This window comes from Danio rerio, chromosome 4 (assembly GCF_049306965.1).
Source record: "Danio rerio strain Tuebingen ecotype United States chromosome 4, GRCz12tu, whole genome shotgun sequence".
Taxonomy (NCBI): domain Eukaryota; kingdom Metazoa; phylum Chordata; class Actinopteri; order Cypriniformes; family Danionidae; genus Danio; species Danio rerio.
The window spans coordinates 31624739-31640419 of NC_133179.1; the positions used below are offsets into that span (position 1 = coordinate 31624739).

At 38.5% G+C, this 15681-nt stretch overlaps 7 non-coding genes across 7 annotated transcripts; all 7 read left to right on the plus strand.

Moving 5' to 3' along the window:
* Positions 1-8768: 8768 nt before the first annotated feature.
* On the plus strand, positions 8769-8845 carry dre-mir-430b-9 (microRNA 430b-9). The gene is given in 1 exon segment (NR_034260.1): positions 8769-8845. It is a non-coding gene; the product is annotated as a microRNA 430b-9 (primary transcript).
* Positions 8846-10125: 1280 nt separating this feature from the next.
* On the plus strand, positions 10126-10207 carry dre-mir-430i-1 (microRNA 430i-1). The gene is given in 1 exon segment (NR_034251.1): positions 10126-10207. It is a non-coding gene; the product is annotated as a microRNA 430i-1 (primary transcript).
* Positions 10208-11659: 1452 nt separating this feature from the next.
* On the plus strand, positions 11660-11740 carry dre-mir-430b-7 (microRNA 430b-7). Its single transcript, NR_034258.1, has one exon. It is a non-coding gene; the product is annotated as a microRNA 430b-7 (primary transcript).
* A 125-nt stretch (positions 11741-11865) lies between these two features.
* Positions 11866-11947, plus strand: dre-mir-430a-11 (microRNA 430a-11). The gene has a single exon (NR_045248.1). It is a non-coding gene; the product is annotated as a microRNA 430a-11 (primary transcript).
* Positions 11948-12491: 544 nt separating this feature from the next.
* Positions 12492-12573, plus strand: dre-mir-430i-2 (microRNA 430i-2). Its single transcript, NR_034252.1, has one exon. It is a non-coding gene; the product is annotated as a microRNA 430i-2 (primary transcript).
* Positions 12574-12897: 324 nt separating this feature from the next.
* Positions 12898-12978, plus strand: dre-mir-430b-18 (microRNA 430b-18). Its single transcript, NR_045252.2, has one exon. It is a non-coding gene; the product is annotated as a microRNA 430b-18 (primary transcript).
* Positions 12979-14254: 1276 nt separating this feature from the next.
* dre-mir-430a-17 (microRNA 430a-17) lies at positions 14255-14336 on the plus strand. The gene has a single exon (NR_045250.1). It is a non-coding gene; the product is annotated as a microRNA 430a-17 (primary transcript).
* The last annotated feature ends 1345 nt before the right edge of the window (positions 14337-15681 follow it).

The window sequence follows — 15681 nt, forward strand, 5'->3', positions numbered from 1 at the left end:
CAGTTGAGGTCAACTCTAACTTTAGCATCTTTCTTTTAAGCATAGTAGAAAGTGCTATCAAGTTGGGGTAGATGTTTACTGACTTAGTCACCTCTGCCCACCAAGATTCTGTTCTTTTTGTACTCCTATTCTATTCAATTTTTAATTGCAACCTAGTAATGTTTGGAAAGAGAGGCAATCGTAATTCTGTTTTAGAATAACTGTTTCTCATTTGGCCAGTGTTGTCCCTGTTTTTATTTTTATATTATGGTTTTGTCCATCATGCACTCTACCACTTGCATCCAAACAGCAGCATACACACAGTAAACACTAGAGGGTGTGAGTTTGCATGAGAGTGCTCCCGTTGTTTACTGGTTTTGCACCTGGAATTGGTATAGCTTGTCAAATGGTCTCCTAATTCCTTCCTGCTGCAGGACACATAAAGCCTAGATGCATTTGCATCAAGTCAATTCAAATGTGTGAAAAATCCCATCACTTTCAACAATGCAGAGTTGTTCTGAAGACTTTCAGCCAGCAATCAAAACTTGATTAGCGTTCAAGAAAGGCTGAGTGTTAACGACTGTGGCAAAACCATAAGGCAAGTGCACCCTTATAATGGGTCCTGGCAAAGTACATGTCTCATATCTGCTCTTTCTAACAGCAGACAACAAGATGCGTGTGGCACTGCCTGCCAATGATTTCTCTTGCTGCTAAAGACTATGAACGGACAAGGTTTTAATCTGCTACTATTGTCACTATCGGTACCCTCACAAAGGCACTGACTTGGATGCTGTAATTGGTAAGTGCTATTTGTTGGGGTAGTTTCAAGTGACCTGTGCTACAAGAGAATGTTGTCTTTTGGAATTCAGAGTGGCATCTGCATGCCTTGCTTATTGAATTTCAATCTAAAGCACATTAAGATCACTTCAAACAGGAGCATTGATTTGTCCTTTGTTCATAAGTGCTTCTCTTTGGGGTAGTTTTAATAAGGACAAGAACAACAAGCAAGACTGAACCCATTTTGTATGGAATTGCATTGTTTACTATTACCTTTTTGTTCTTTGCTAATTTTACATCTTCTCGTCTTGATATTCCAACAAGTTGGAGTAACATGGGGACACTCCTTTGCATCTTCCTCATTTTTAATTTCTTTGCCCTTGTGATAGAAAACCAGTTGACATCAACTCTAACTTTAGCATCTTTCTTTTAAGCAAAGTAGAAAGTGCTATCAAGTTGGGGTAGATGTTTGCTGACTTAGTCACCTCTGCCCACCAAGATTCCTTTCCATTTGTACTCCTCTTCTATCCAATTTTAAATCCTGGATTTTCCTTTGTTGGTGAAGACTTTAAACAGACAAGATTTTAGTCTGCCACCATTGTCTCTATCGGTACCCTCACAAAAGCACTGACTTTGATGCTGTATTTGGTAAGTGCTATTTGTTGGGGTAGTTTCAAGTGACCTGTGCTACAAGAGAGTGTTGTCTTTTGGAATTCAGAGTGGCATCTGCATGCCTTGCTTATTAAATTTCAATCTAAAGCACATTAAGATCACTTCAAACAGGAGCATTGATTTGTCCTTTGTTCATAAGTGCTTCTCTTTGGGGTAGTTTTAATAAGGACAAGAACAACAAGCAAGACTGAACCCATTTTGTATGGAATTGCATTGTTTACTATTACCTTTTTGTTCTTTGCTAATTTTACATCTTCTCGTCTTGATATTCCAACAAGTTGGAGTAACATGGGGACACTCCTTTGCATCTGCCTCATTTTTAATTGATAGAAACCAGTTGAGGTCAACTCTAACTTTAGCATCTTTCTTTTAAGCAAAGTAGAAAGTGCTATCAAGTTGGGGTAGATGTTTGTTGACTTAGTCACCTCTGCCCACCAAGATTCTGTTCTTTTTGTAGTCCTATTCTATTCAGTTTTTAATTGCAACCTAGTAATGTGTGGAAAGAGAAGCAATCGTAATTCTGTTTTAGAATAACTGTTTCTCATTTGGCCAGTGTTGTCCCTGTTTTTATTTTTATATTATGGTTTTGTCCATCATGCACTTCTACCACTTGCATCCAAACAGCAGCATACACAATGTAAACACTAGAGGGTGTAAGTTTGCATGAGAGTGCTCCCGTTGTTTACTGCTTTTGCACCTGGAATTGGTATAGCTTGTCAAATGGTCTCCTAATTCCTTCCTGCTGCAGGACACATAAGGCCTAGATGCATTTGCATCAAGTCAATTCAAATGTGTGAAAAATCCCATCACTTTCAACAATGCAGAGTTGTTCTGAAGACTTTCAGCCAGCAATCAAAACTTGATTAGCGTTCAAGAAAGGCTGAGTGTTAACGACTGTGGCAAAACCATAAGGCAAGTGCACCCTTATAATGGGTCCTGGCAAAATACATGTCTCATATCTGCTCTTTCTAACAGCAGACAACAAGATGCGTGTGGCACTGCCTGCCAATGATTTCTCTTGCTGCTAAAGACTATGAACGGACAAGGTTTTAATCTGCTACTATTGTCACTATCGGTACCCTCACAAAGGCACTGACTTGGATGCTGTAATTGGTAAGTGCTATTTGTTGGGGTAGTTTCAAGTGACCTGTGCTACAAGAGAATGTTGTCTTTTGGAATTCAGAGTGGCATCTGCATGCCTTGCTTATTAAATTTCAATCTAAAGCACATTAAGATCACTTCAAACAGGAGCATTGATTTGTCCTTTGTTCATAAGTGCTTCTCTTTGGGGTAGTTTTAATAAGGACAAGAACAACAAGCAAGACTGAACCCATTTTGTAAGGAATTGCATTGTTTACTATTACCTTTTTGTTCTTTGCTAATTTTACATCTTCTCGTCTTGATATTCCAACAAGTTGGAGTAACATGGGGACACTCCTTTTCATCTTCCTCATTTTTAATTTCTTTGCCCTTGTGATAGAAAAGCAGTTGACATCAACTCTAACTTTAGCATCTTTCTTTTAAGCAAAGTAGAAAGTGCTATCAAGTTGGGGTAGATGTTTGCTGACTTAGTCACCTCTGCCCACAAAGATTCTGTTCCATTTGTACTCCTCTTCTATCCAATTTTAAATCCTGGATTTTCCTTTGTTGGTGAAGACTTTAAACAGACAAGAATTTAGTCTGCCACCATTGTCTCTATCGGTACCCTCACAAAAGCACTGACTTTGATGCTGTATTTGGTAAGTGCTATTTGTTGGGGTAGTTTTAAGTGACATGTGCTACAAGAGAGTGTTGTCTTTTGGAATTTACAGTGACATCTGCATCTAAAACACATTAAGATCACTTCAAACAGGAGCATTGATTTGTCCTTTGTTCATAAGTGCTTCTCTTTGGGCTAGTTTTAATAAGGACAAGAACAACAAGCAAGACTGAACCCATTTTGTATGGAATTGCATTGCTTACTATTACCTTTTTGTTTTTTGCTAATTTTACATCTTCTCGTCTTGATATTCCATTACGTTGGAGTAACATGGGGAAACTCCTTTGCATCTGCCTCATTTTTATTTGATAGAAACCAGTTGAGGTCAACTCTAACTTTAGCATCTTTCTTTTAAGCATAGTAGAAAGTGCTATCAAGTTGGGGTAGATGTTTACTGACTTAGTCACCTCTGCCCACCAAGATTCTGTTCTTTTTGTACTCCTATTCTATTCAATTTTTAATTGCAACCTAGTAATGTTTGGAAAGAGAGGCAATCGTAATTCTGTTTTAGAATAACTGTTTCTCATTTGGCCAGTGTTGTCCCTGTTTTTATTTTTATATTATGGTTTTGTCCATCATGCACTCTACCACTTGCATCCAAACAGCAGCATACACACAGTAAACACTAGAGGGTGTGAGTTTGCATGAGAGTGCTCCCGTTGTTTACTGGTTTTGCACCTGGAATTGGTATAGCTTGTCAAATGGTCTCCTAATTCCTTCCTGCTGCAGGACACACAAAGCCTAGATGCATTTGCATCAAGTCAATTCAAATGTGTGAAAAATCCCATCACTTTCAACAATGCAGAGTTGTTCTGAAGACTTTCAGCCAGCAATCAAAACTTGATTAGCGTTCAAGAAAGGCTGAGTGTTAACGACTGTGGCAAAACCATAAGGCAAGTGCACCCTTATAATGGGTCCTGGCAAAGTACATGTCTCATATCTGCTCTTTCTAACAGCAGACAACAAGATGCGTGTGGCACTGCCTGCCAATGATTTCTCTTGCTGCTAAAGACTATGAACGGACAAGGTTTTAATCTGCTGCTATTGTCACTATCGGTACCCTCACAAAGGCACTGACTTGGATGCTGTAATTGGTAAGTGCTATTTGTTGGGGTAGTTTCAAGTGACCTGTGCTACAAGAGAATGTTGTCTTTTGGAATTCAGAGTGGCATCTGCATGCCTTGCTTATTGAATTTCAATCTAAAGCACATTAAGATCACTTCAAACAGGAGCATTGATTTGTCCTTTGTTCATAAGTGCTTCTCTTTGGGGTAGTTTTAATAAGGACAAGAACAACAAGCAAGACTGAACCCATTTTGTATGGAATTGCATTGTTTACTATTACCTTTTTGTTCTTTGCTAATTTTACATCTTCTCGTCTTGATATTCCAACAAGTTGGAGTAACATGGGGACACTCCTTTGCATCTTCCTCATTTTTAATTTCTTTGCCCTTGAGATAGAAAACCAGTTGACATCAACTCTAACTTTAGCATCTTTCTTTTAAGCAAAGTAGAAAGTGCTATCAAGTTGGGGTAGATGTTTGCTGACTTAGTCACCTCTGCCCACCAAGATTCCTTTCCATTTGTACTCCTCTTCTATCCAATTTTAAATCCTGGATTTTCCTTTGTTGTTGAAGACTTTAAACAGACAAGATTTTAGTCTGCCACCATTGTCTCTATCGGTACCCTCACAAAAGCACTGACTTTGATGCTGTATTTGGTAAGTGCTATTTGTTGGCGTAGTTTCAAGTGACCTGTGCTACAAGAGAGTGTTGTCTTTTGGAATTCAGAGTGGCATCTGCATGCCTTGCTTATTAAATTTCAATCTAAAGCACATTAAGATCACTTCAAACAGGAGCATTGATTTGTCCTTTGTTCATAAGTGCTTCTCTTTGGGGTAGTTTTAATAAGGACAAGAACAACAAGCAAGACTGAACCCATTTTGTATGGAATTGCATTGTTTACTATTACCTTTTTGTTCTTTGCTAATTTTACATCTTCTCGTCTTGATATTCCAACAAGTTGGAGTAACATGGGGACACTCCTTTGCATCTGCCTCATTTTTAATTGATAGAAACCAGTTGAGGTCAACTCTAACTTTAGCATCTTTCTTTTAAGCAAAGTAGAAAGTGCTATCAAGTTGGGGTAGATGTTTGTTGACTTAGTCACCTCTGCCCACCAAGATTCTGTTCTTTTTGTAGTCCTATTCTATTCAGTTTTTAATTGCAACCTAGTAATGTGTGGAAAGAGAAGCAATCGTAATTCTGTTTTAGAATAACTGTTTCTCATTTGGCCAGTGTTGTCCCTGTTTTTATTTTTATATTATGGTTTTGTCCATCATGCACTTCTACCACTTGCATCCAAACAGCAGCATACACAATGTAAACACTAGAGGGTGTAAGTTTGCATGAGAGTGCTCCCGTTGTTTACTGCTTTTGCACCTGGAATTGGTATAGCTTGTCAAATGGTCTCCTAATTCCTTCCTGCTGCAGCACACATAAGGCCTAGATGCATTTGCATCAAGTCATTTCAAATGTGTGAAAAATCCCATCACTTTCAACAATGCAGAGTTGTTCTGAAGACTTTCAGCCAGCAATCAAAACTTGATTAGCGTTCAAGAAAGGCTGAGTGTTAACGACTGTGGCAAAACCATAAGGCAAGTGCACCCTTATAATGGGTCCTGGCAAAATACATGTCTCATATCTGCTCTTTCTAACAGCAGACAACAAGATGCGTGTGGCACTGCCTGCCAATGATTTCTCTTGCTGCTAAAGACTATGAACGGACAAGGTTTTAATCTGCTACTATTGTCACTATCGGTACCCTCACAAAGGCACTGACTTGGATGCTGTAATTGGTAAGTGCTATTTGTTGGGGTAGTTTCAAGTGACCTGTGCTACAAGAGAATGTTGTCTTTTGGAATTCAGAGTGGCATCTGCATGCCTTGCTTATTAAATTTCAATCTAAAGCACATTAAGATCACTTCAAACAGGAGCATTGATTTGTCCTTTGTTCATAAGTGCTTCTCTTTGGGGTAGTTTTAATAAGGACAAGAACAACAAGCAAGACTGAACCCATTTTGTAAGGAATTGCATTGTTTACTATTACCTTTTTGTTCTTTGCTAATTTTACATCTTCTCGTCTTGATATTCCAACAAGTTGGAGTAACATGGGGACACTCCTTTTCATCTTCCTCATTTTTAATTTCTTTGCCCTTGTGATAGAAAAGCAGTTGACATCAACTCTAACTTTAGCATCTTTCTTTTAAGCAAAGTAGAAAGTGCTATCAAGTTGGGGTAGATGTTTGCTGACTTAGTCACCTCTGCCCACAAAGAGTCTGTTCCATTTGTACTCCTCTTCTATCCAATTTTAAATCCTGGATTTTCCTTTGTTGGTGAAGACTTTAAACAGACAAGAATTTAGTCTGCCACCATTGTCTCTATCGGTACCCTCACAAAAGCACTGACTTTGATGCTGTATTTGGTAAGTGCTATTTGTTGGGGTAGTTTTAAGTGACATGTGCTACAAGAGAGTGTTGTCTTTTGGAATTTACAGTGACATCTGCATCTAAAACACATTAAGATCACTTCAAACAGGAGCATTGATTTGTCCTTTGTTCATAAGTGCTTCTCTTTGGGCTAGTTTTAATAAGGACAAGAACAACAAGCAAGACTGAACCCATTTTGTATGGAATTGCATTGCTTACTATTACCTTTTTGTTTTTTGCTAATTTTACATCTTCTCGTCTTGATATTCCATTACGTTGGAGTAACATGGGGAAACTCCTTTGCATCTGCCTCATTTTTATTTGATAGAAACCAGTTGAGGTCAACTCTAACTTTAGCATCTTTCTTTTAAGCATAGTAGAAAGTGCTATCAAGTTGGGGTAGATGTTTACTGACTTAGTCACCTCTGCCCACCAAGATTCTGTTCTTTTTGTACTCCTATTCTATTCAATTTTTAATTGCAACCTAGTAATGTTTGGAAAGAGAGGCAATCGTAATTCTGTTTTAGAATAACTGTTTCTCATTTGGCCAGTGTTGTCCCTGTTTTTATTTTTATATTATGGTTTTGTCCATCATGCACTCTACCACTTGCATCCAAACAGCAGCATACACACAGTAAACACTAGAGGGTGTGAGTTTGCATGAGAGTGCTCCCGTTGTTTACTGGTTTTGCACCTGGAATTGGTATAGCTTGTCAAATGGTCTCCTAATTCCTTCCTGCTGCAGGACACATAAAGCCTAGATGCATTTGCATCAAGTCAATTCAAATGTGTGAAAAATCCCATCACTTTCAACAATGCAGAGTTGTTCTGAAGACTTTCAGCCAGCAATCAAAACTTGATTAGCGTTCAAGAAAGGCTGAGTGTTAACGACTGTGGCAAAACCATAAGGCAAGTGCACCCTTATAATGGGTCCTGGCAAAGTACATGTCTCATATCTGCTCTTTCTAACAGCAGACAACAAGATGCGTGTGGCACTGCCTGCCAATGATTTCTCTTGCTGCTAAAGACTATGAACGGACAAGGTTTTAATCTGCTGCTATTGTCACTATCGGTACCCTCACAAAGGCACTGACTTGGATGCTGTAATTGGTAAGTGCTATTTGTTGGGGTAGTTTCAAGTGACCTGTGCTACAAGAGAATGTTGTCTTTTGGAATTCAGAGTGGCATCTGCATGCCTTGCTTATTGAATTTCAATCTAAAGCACATTAAGATCACTTCAAACAGGAGCATTGATTTGTCCTTTGTTCATAAGTGCTTCTCTTTGGGGTAGTTTTAATAAGGACAAGAACAACAAGCAAGACTGAACCCATTTTGTATGGAATTGCATTGTTTACTATTACCTTTTTGTTCTTTGCTAATTTTACATCTTCTCGTCTTGATATTCCAACAAGTTGGAGTAACATGGGGACACTCCTTTGCATCTTCCTCATTTTTAATTTCTTTGCCCTTGAGATAGAAAACCAGTTGACATCAACTCTAACTTTAGCATCTTTCTTTTAAGCAAAGTAGAAAGTGCTATCAAGTTGGGGTAGATGTTTGCTGACTTAGTCACCTCTGCCCACCAAGATTCCTTTCCATTTGTACTCCTCTTCTATCCAATTTTAAATCCTGGATTTTCCTTTGTTGGTGAAGACTTTAAACAGACAAGATTTTAGTCTACCACCATTGTCTCTATCGGTACCCTCACAAAAGCACTGACTTTGATGCTGTATTTGGTAAGTGCTATTTGTTGGCGTAGTTTCAAGTGACCTGTGCTACAAGAGAGTGTTGTCTTTTGGAATTCAGAGTGGCATCTGCATGCCTTGCTTATTAAATTTCAATCTAAAGCACATTAAGATCACTTCAAACAGGAGCATTGATTTGTCCTTTGTTCATAAGTGCTTCTCTTTGGGGTAGTTTTAATAAGGACAAGAACAACAAGCAAGACTGAACCCATTTTGTATGGAATTGCATTGTTTACTATTACCTTTTTGTTCTTTGCTAATTTTACATCTTCTCGTCTTGATATTCCAACAAGTTGGAGTAACATGGGGACACTCCTTTGCATCTGCCTCATTTTTAATTGATAGAAACCAGTTGAGGTCAACTCTAACTTTAGCATCTTTCTTTTAAGCAAAGTAGAAAGTGCTATCAAGTTGGGGTAGATGTTTGTTGACTTAGTCACCTCTGCCCACCAAGATTCTGTTCTTTTTGTAGTCCTATTCTATTCAGTTTTTAATTGCAACCTAGTAATGTGTGGAAAGAGAAGCAATCGTAATTCTGTTTTAGAATAACTGTTTCTCATTTGGCCAGTGTTGTCCCTGTTTTTATTTTTATATTATGGTTTTGTCCATCATGCACTTCTACCACTTGCATCCAAACAGCAGCATACACAATGTAAACACTAGAGGGTGTAAGTTTGCATGAGAGTGCTCCCGTTGTTTACTGCTTTTGCACCTGGAATTGGTATAGCTTGTCAAATGGTCTCCTAATTCCTTCCTGCTGCAGGACACATAAGGCCTAGATGCATTTGCATCAAGTCAATTCAAATGTGTGAAAAATCCCATCACTTTCAACAATGCAGAGTTGTTCTGAAGACTTTCAGCCAGCAATCAAAACTTGATTAGCGTTCAAGAAAGGCTGAGTGTTAACGACTGTGGCAAAACCATAAGGCAAGTGCACCCTTATAATGGGTCCTGGCAAAATACATGTCTCATATCTGCTCTTTCTAACAGCAGACAACAAGATGCGTGTGGCACTGCCTGCCAATGATTTCTCTTGCTGCTAAAGACTATGAACGGACAAGGTTTTAATCTGCTACTATTGTCACTATCGGTACCCTCACAAAGGCACTGACTTGGATGCTGTAATTGGTAAGTGCTATTTGTTGGGGTAGTTTCAAGTGACCTGTGCTACAAGAGAATGTTGTCTTTTGGAATTCAGAGTGGCATCTGCATGCCTTGCTTATTAAATTTCAATCTAAAGCACATTAAGATCACTTCAAACAGGAGCATTGATTTGTCCTTTGTTCATAAGTGCTTCTCTTTGGGGTAGTTTTAATAAGGACAAGAACAACAAGCAAGACTGAACCCATTTTGTAAGGAATTGCATTGTTTACTATTACCTTTTTGTTCTTTGCTAATTTTACATCTTCTCGTCTTGATATTCCAACAAGTTGGAGTAACATGGGGACACTCCTTTTCATCTTCCTCATTTTTAATTTCTTTGCCCTTGTGATAGAAAAGCAGTTGACATCAACTCTAACTTTAGCATCTTTCTTTTAAGCAAAGTAGAAAGTGCTATCAAGTTGGGGTAGATGTTTGCTGACTTAGTCACCTCTGCCCACCAAGATTCTGTTCCATTTGTACTCCTCTTCTATCCAATTTTAAATCCTGGATTTTCCTTTGTTGGTTAAGACTTTAAACAGACAAGATTTTAGTCTGCCACCATTGTCTCTATCGGTACCCTCACAAAAGCACTGACTTTGATGCTGTATTTGGTAAGTGCTATTTGTTGGGGTAGTTTCAAGTGACATGTGCTACAAGAGAGTGTTGTCTTTTGGAATTTACAGTGACATCTGCATCTAAAACACATTAAGATCACTTCAAACAGGAGCATTGATTTGTCCTTTGTTCATAAGTGCTTCTCTTTGGGGTAGTTTTAATAAGGACAAGAACAACAAGCAAGACTGAACCCATTTTGTATGGAATTGCATTGTTTACTATTACCTTTTTGTTCTTTGCTAATTTTACATCTTCTCGTCTTGATATTCCAACAAGTTGGAGTAACATGGGGACACTCCTTTGCATCTGCCTCATTTTTAATTGATAGAAACCAGTTGAGGTCAACTCTAACTTTAGCATCTTTCTTTTAAGCAAAGTAGAAAGTGCTATCAAGTTGGGGTAGATGTTTGCTGACTTAGTCACCTCTGCCCACCAAGATTCTGTTCTTTTTGTACTCCTATTCTATTCACTTTTTATTGCAACCTAGTAATGTTTGGAAAGAGAAGCAATCGTAATTCTGTTTTAGAATAACTGTTTCTCATTTGGCCAGTGTTGTCCCTGTTTTTATTTTTATATTATGGTTTTATCCATCATGCACTTCTACCACTTGCATCCAAACAGCAGCATACACACAGTAAACACTAGAGGGTGTGAGTTTGCATGAGAGTGCTCCCGTTGTTTACTGGTTTTGCACCTGGAATTGGTATAGCTTGTCAAATGGTCTCCTAATTCCTTCCTGCTGCAGGACACATAAAGCCTAGATGCATTTGCATCAAGTCAATTCAAATGTGTGAAAAATCCCATCACTTTCAACAATGCAGAGTTGTTCTGAAGACTTTCAGCCAGCAATCAAAACTTGATTAGCGTTCAAGAAAGGCTGAGTGTTAACGACTGTGGCAAAATCATAAGGCAAGTGCACCCTTATAATGGGTCCTGGCAAAGTTCATGTCTCATATCTGCTCTTTCTAACAGCAGACAACAAGATGCGTGTGGCACTGCTTGCCAATGATTTCTCTTGCTGCTTAAGACTATGAACGGACAAGGTTTTAATCTGCTACTATTGTCACTATCGGTACCCTCACAAAGGCACTGACTTGGATGCTGTAATTGGTAAGTGCTATTTGTTGGGGTAGTTTCAAGTGACCTGTGCTACAAGAGAATGTTGTCTTTTGGAATTCAGAGTGGCATCTGCATGCCTTGCTTATTAAATTTCAATCTAAAGCACATTAAGATCACTTCAAACAGGAGCATTGATTTGTCCTTTGTTCATAAGTGCTTCTCTTTGGGGTAGTTTTAATAAGGACACGTACAACAAGCAAGACTGAACCCATTTTGTATGGAATTGCATTGTTTACTATTACCTTTTTGTTCTTTGCTAATTTTACATCTTCTCGTCTTGATATTCCAACAAGTTGGAGTAACATGGGGACACTCCTTTGCATCTGCCTAATTTTTAATTTCTTTGCCCTTGTGATAGAAAACCAGTTGACGTCAACTCTAACTTTAGCATCTTTCTTTTAAGCAGAGTAGAAAGTGCTATCAAGTTGGGGTAGATGTTTGCTGACTAAGTCACCTCTGTCCACCATGATTCTGTTCCATTTGTACTCCTCTTCTATCCAATTTTAAATCCTGGATTTTCCTTTGCTGGTGAAGACTTTAAACTGACAAGATTTTAGTCTGCCACCATTGTCTCTATCGGTACCCTCACAAAAGCACTGACTTTGATGCTGTAATTGGTAAGTGCTATTTGTTGGGGTAGTTTCAAGTGACCTGTGCTACAAGAGAATGTTGTCTTTTGGAATTCAGAGTGGCATCTGCATGCCTTGCTTATTGAATTTCAATCTAAAGCACATTAAGATCACTTCAAACAGGAGCATTGATTTGTCCTTTGTTCATAAGTGCTTCTCTTTGGGGTAGTTTTAATAAGGACAAGAACAACAAGCAAGACTGAACCCATTTTGTATGGAATTGCATTGTTTACTATTACCTTTTTGTTCTTTGCTAATTTTACATCTTCTCGTCTTGATATTCCAACAAGTTGGAGTAACATGGGGACACTCCTTTGCATCTTCCTCATTTTTAATTTCTTTGCCCTTGAGATAGAAAACCAGTTGACATCAACTCTAACTTTAGCATCTTTCTTTTAAGCAAAGTAGAAAGTGCTATCAAGTTGGGGTAGATGTTTGCTGACTTAGTCACCTCTGCCCACCAAGATTCCTTTCCATTTGTACTCCTCTTCTATCCAATTTTAAATCCTGGATTTTCCTTTGTTGTTGAAGACTTTAAACAGACAAGATTTTAGTCTGCCACCATTGTCTCTATCGGTACCCTCACAAAAGCACTGACTTTGATGCTGTATTTGGTAAGTGCTATTTGTTGGCGTAGTTTCAAGTGACCTGTGCTACAAGAGAGTGTTGTCTTTTGGAATTCAGAGTGGCATCTGCATGCCTTGCTTATTAAATTTCAATCTAAAGCACATTAAGATCACTTCAAACAGGAGCATTGATTTGTCCTTTGTTCATAAGTGCTTCTCTTTGGGGTAGTTTTAATAAGGACAAGAACAACAAGCAAGACTGAACCCATTTTGTATGGAATTGCATTGTTTACTATTACCTTTTTGTTCTTTGCTAATTTTACATCTTCTCGTCTTGATATTCCAACAAGTTGGAGTAACATGGGGACACTCCTTTGCATCTGCCTCATTTTTAATTGATAGAAACCAGTTGAGGTCAACTCTAACTTTAGCATCTTTCTTTTAAGCAAAGTAGAAAGTGCTATCAAGTTGGGGTAGATGTTTGTTGACTTAGTCACCTCTGCCCACCAAGATTCTGTTCTTTTTGTAGTCCTATTCTATTCAGTTTTTAATTGCAACCTAGTAATGTGTGGAAAGAGAAGCAATCGTAATTCTGTTTTAGAATAACTGTTTCTCATTTGGCCAGTGTTGTCCCTGTTTTTATTTTTATATTATGGTTTTGTCCATCATGCACTTCTACCACTTGCATCCAAACAGCAGCATACACAATGTAAACACTAGAGGGTGTAAGTTTGCATGAGAGTGCTCCCGTTGTTTACTGCTTTTGCACCTGGAATTGGTATAGCTTGTCAAATGGTCTCCTAATTCCTTCCTGCTGCAGGACACATAAGGCCTAGATGCATTTGCATCAAGTCATTTCAAATGTGTGAAAAATCCCATCACTTTCAACAATGCAGAGTTGTTCTGAAGACTTTCAGCCAGCAATCAAAACTTGATTAGCGTTCAAGAAAGGCTGAGTGTTAACGACTGTGGCAAAACCATAAGGCAAGTGCACCCTTATAATGGGTCCTGGCAAAATACATGTCTCATATCTGCTCTTTCTAACAGCAGACAACAAGATGCGTGTGGCACTGCCTGCCAATGATTTCTCTTGCTGCTAAAGACTATGAACGGACAAGGTTTTAATCTGCTACTATTGTCACTATCGGTACCCTCACAAAGGCACTGACTTGGATGCTGTAATTGGTAAGTGCTATTTGTTGGGGTAGTTTCAAGTGACCTGTGCTACAAGAGAATGTTGTCTTTTGGAATTCAGAGTGGCATCTGCATGCCTTGCTTATTAAATTTCAATCTAAAGCACATTAAGATCACTTCAAACAGGAGCATTGATTTGTCCTTTGTTCATAAGTGCTTCTCTTTGGGGTAGTTTTAATAAGGACAAGAACAACAAGCAAGACTGAACCCATTTTGTAAGGAATTGCATTGTTTACTATTACCTTTTTGTTCTTTGCTAATTTTACATCTTCTCGTCTTGATATTCCAACAAGTTGGAGTAACATGGGGACACTCCTTTTCATCTTCCTCATTTTTAATTTCTTTGCCCTTGTGATAGAAAAGCAGTTGACATCAACTCTAACTTTAGCATCTTTCTTTTAAGCAAAGTAGAAAGTGCTATCAAGTTGGGGTAGATGTTTGCTGACTTAGTCACCTCTGCCCACAAAGAGTCTGTTCCATTTGTACTCCTCTTCTATCCAATTTTAAATCCTGGATTTTCCTTTGTTGGTGAAGACTTTAAACAGACAAGAATTTAGTCTGCCACCATTGTCTCTATCGGTACCCTCACAAAAGCACTGACTTTGATGCTGTATTTGGTAAGTGCTATTTGTTGGGGTAGTTTTAAGTGACATGTGCTACAAGAGAGTGTTGTCTTTTGGAATTTACAGTGACATCTGCATCTAAAACACATTAAGATCACTTCAAACAGGAGCATTGATTTGTCCTTTGTTCATAAGTGCTTCTCTTTGGGCTAGTTTTAATAAGGACAAGAACAACAAGCAAGACTGAACCCATTTTGTATGGAATTGCATTGCTTACTATTACCTTTTTGTTTTTTGCTAATTTTACATCTTCTCGTCTTGATATTCCATTACGTTGGAGTAACATGGGGAAACTCCTTTGCATCTGCCTCATTTTTATTTGATAGAAACCAGTTGAGGTCAACTCTAACTTTAGCATCTTTCTTTTAAGCATAGTAGAAAGTGCTATCAAGTTGGGGTAGATGTTTACTGACTTAGTCACCTCTGCCCACCAAGATTCTGTTCTTTTTGTACTCCTATTCTATTCAATTTTTAATTGCAACCTAGTAATGTTTGGAAAGAGAGGCAATCGTAATTCTGTTTTAGAATAACTGTTTCTCATTTGGCCAGTGTTGTCCCTGTTTTTATTTTTATATTATGGTTTTGTCCATCATGCACTCTACCACTTGCATCCAAACAGCAGCATACACACAGTAAACACTAGAGGGTGTGAGTTTGCATGAGAGTGCTCCCGTTGTTTACTGGTTTTGCACCTGGAATTGGTATAGCTTGTCAAATGGTCTCCTAATTCCTTCCTGCTGCAGGACACATAAAGCCTAGATGCATTTGCATCAAGTCAATTCAAATGTGTGAAAAATCCCATCACTTTCAACAATGCAGAGTTGTTCTGAAGACTTTCAGCCAGCAATCAAAACTTGATTAGCGTTCAAGAAAGGCTGAGTGTTAACGACTGTGGCAAAACCATAAGGCAAGTGCACCCTTATAATGGGTCCTGGCAAAGTACATGTCTCATATCTGCTCTTTCTAACAGCAGACAACAAGATGCGTGTGGCACTGCCTGCCAATGATTTCTCTTGCTGCTAAAGACTATGAACGGACAAGGTTTTAATCTGCTGCTATTGTCACTATCGGTACCCTCACAAAGGCACTGACTTGGATGCTGTAATTGGTAAGTGCTATTTGTTGGGGTAGTTTCAAGTGACCTGTGCTACAAGAGAATGTTGTCTTTTGGAATTCAGAGTGGCATCTGCATGCCTTGCTTATTGAATTTCAATCTAAAGCACATTAAGATCACTTCAAACAGGAGCATTGATTTGTCCTTTGTTCATAAGTGCTTCTCTTTGGGGTAGTTTTAATAAGGACAAGAACAACAAGCAAGACTGAACCCATTTTGTATGGAATTGCATTGTTTACTATTACCTTTTTGTTCTTTG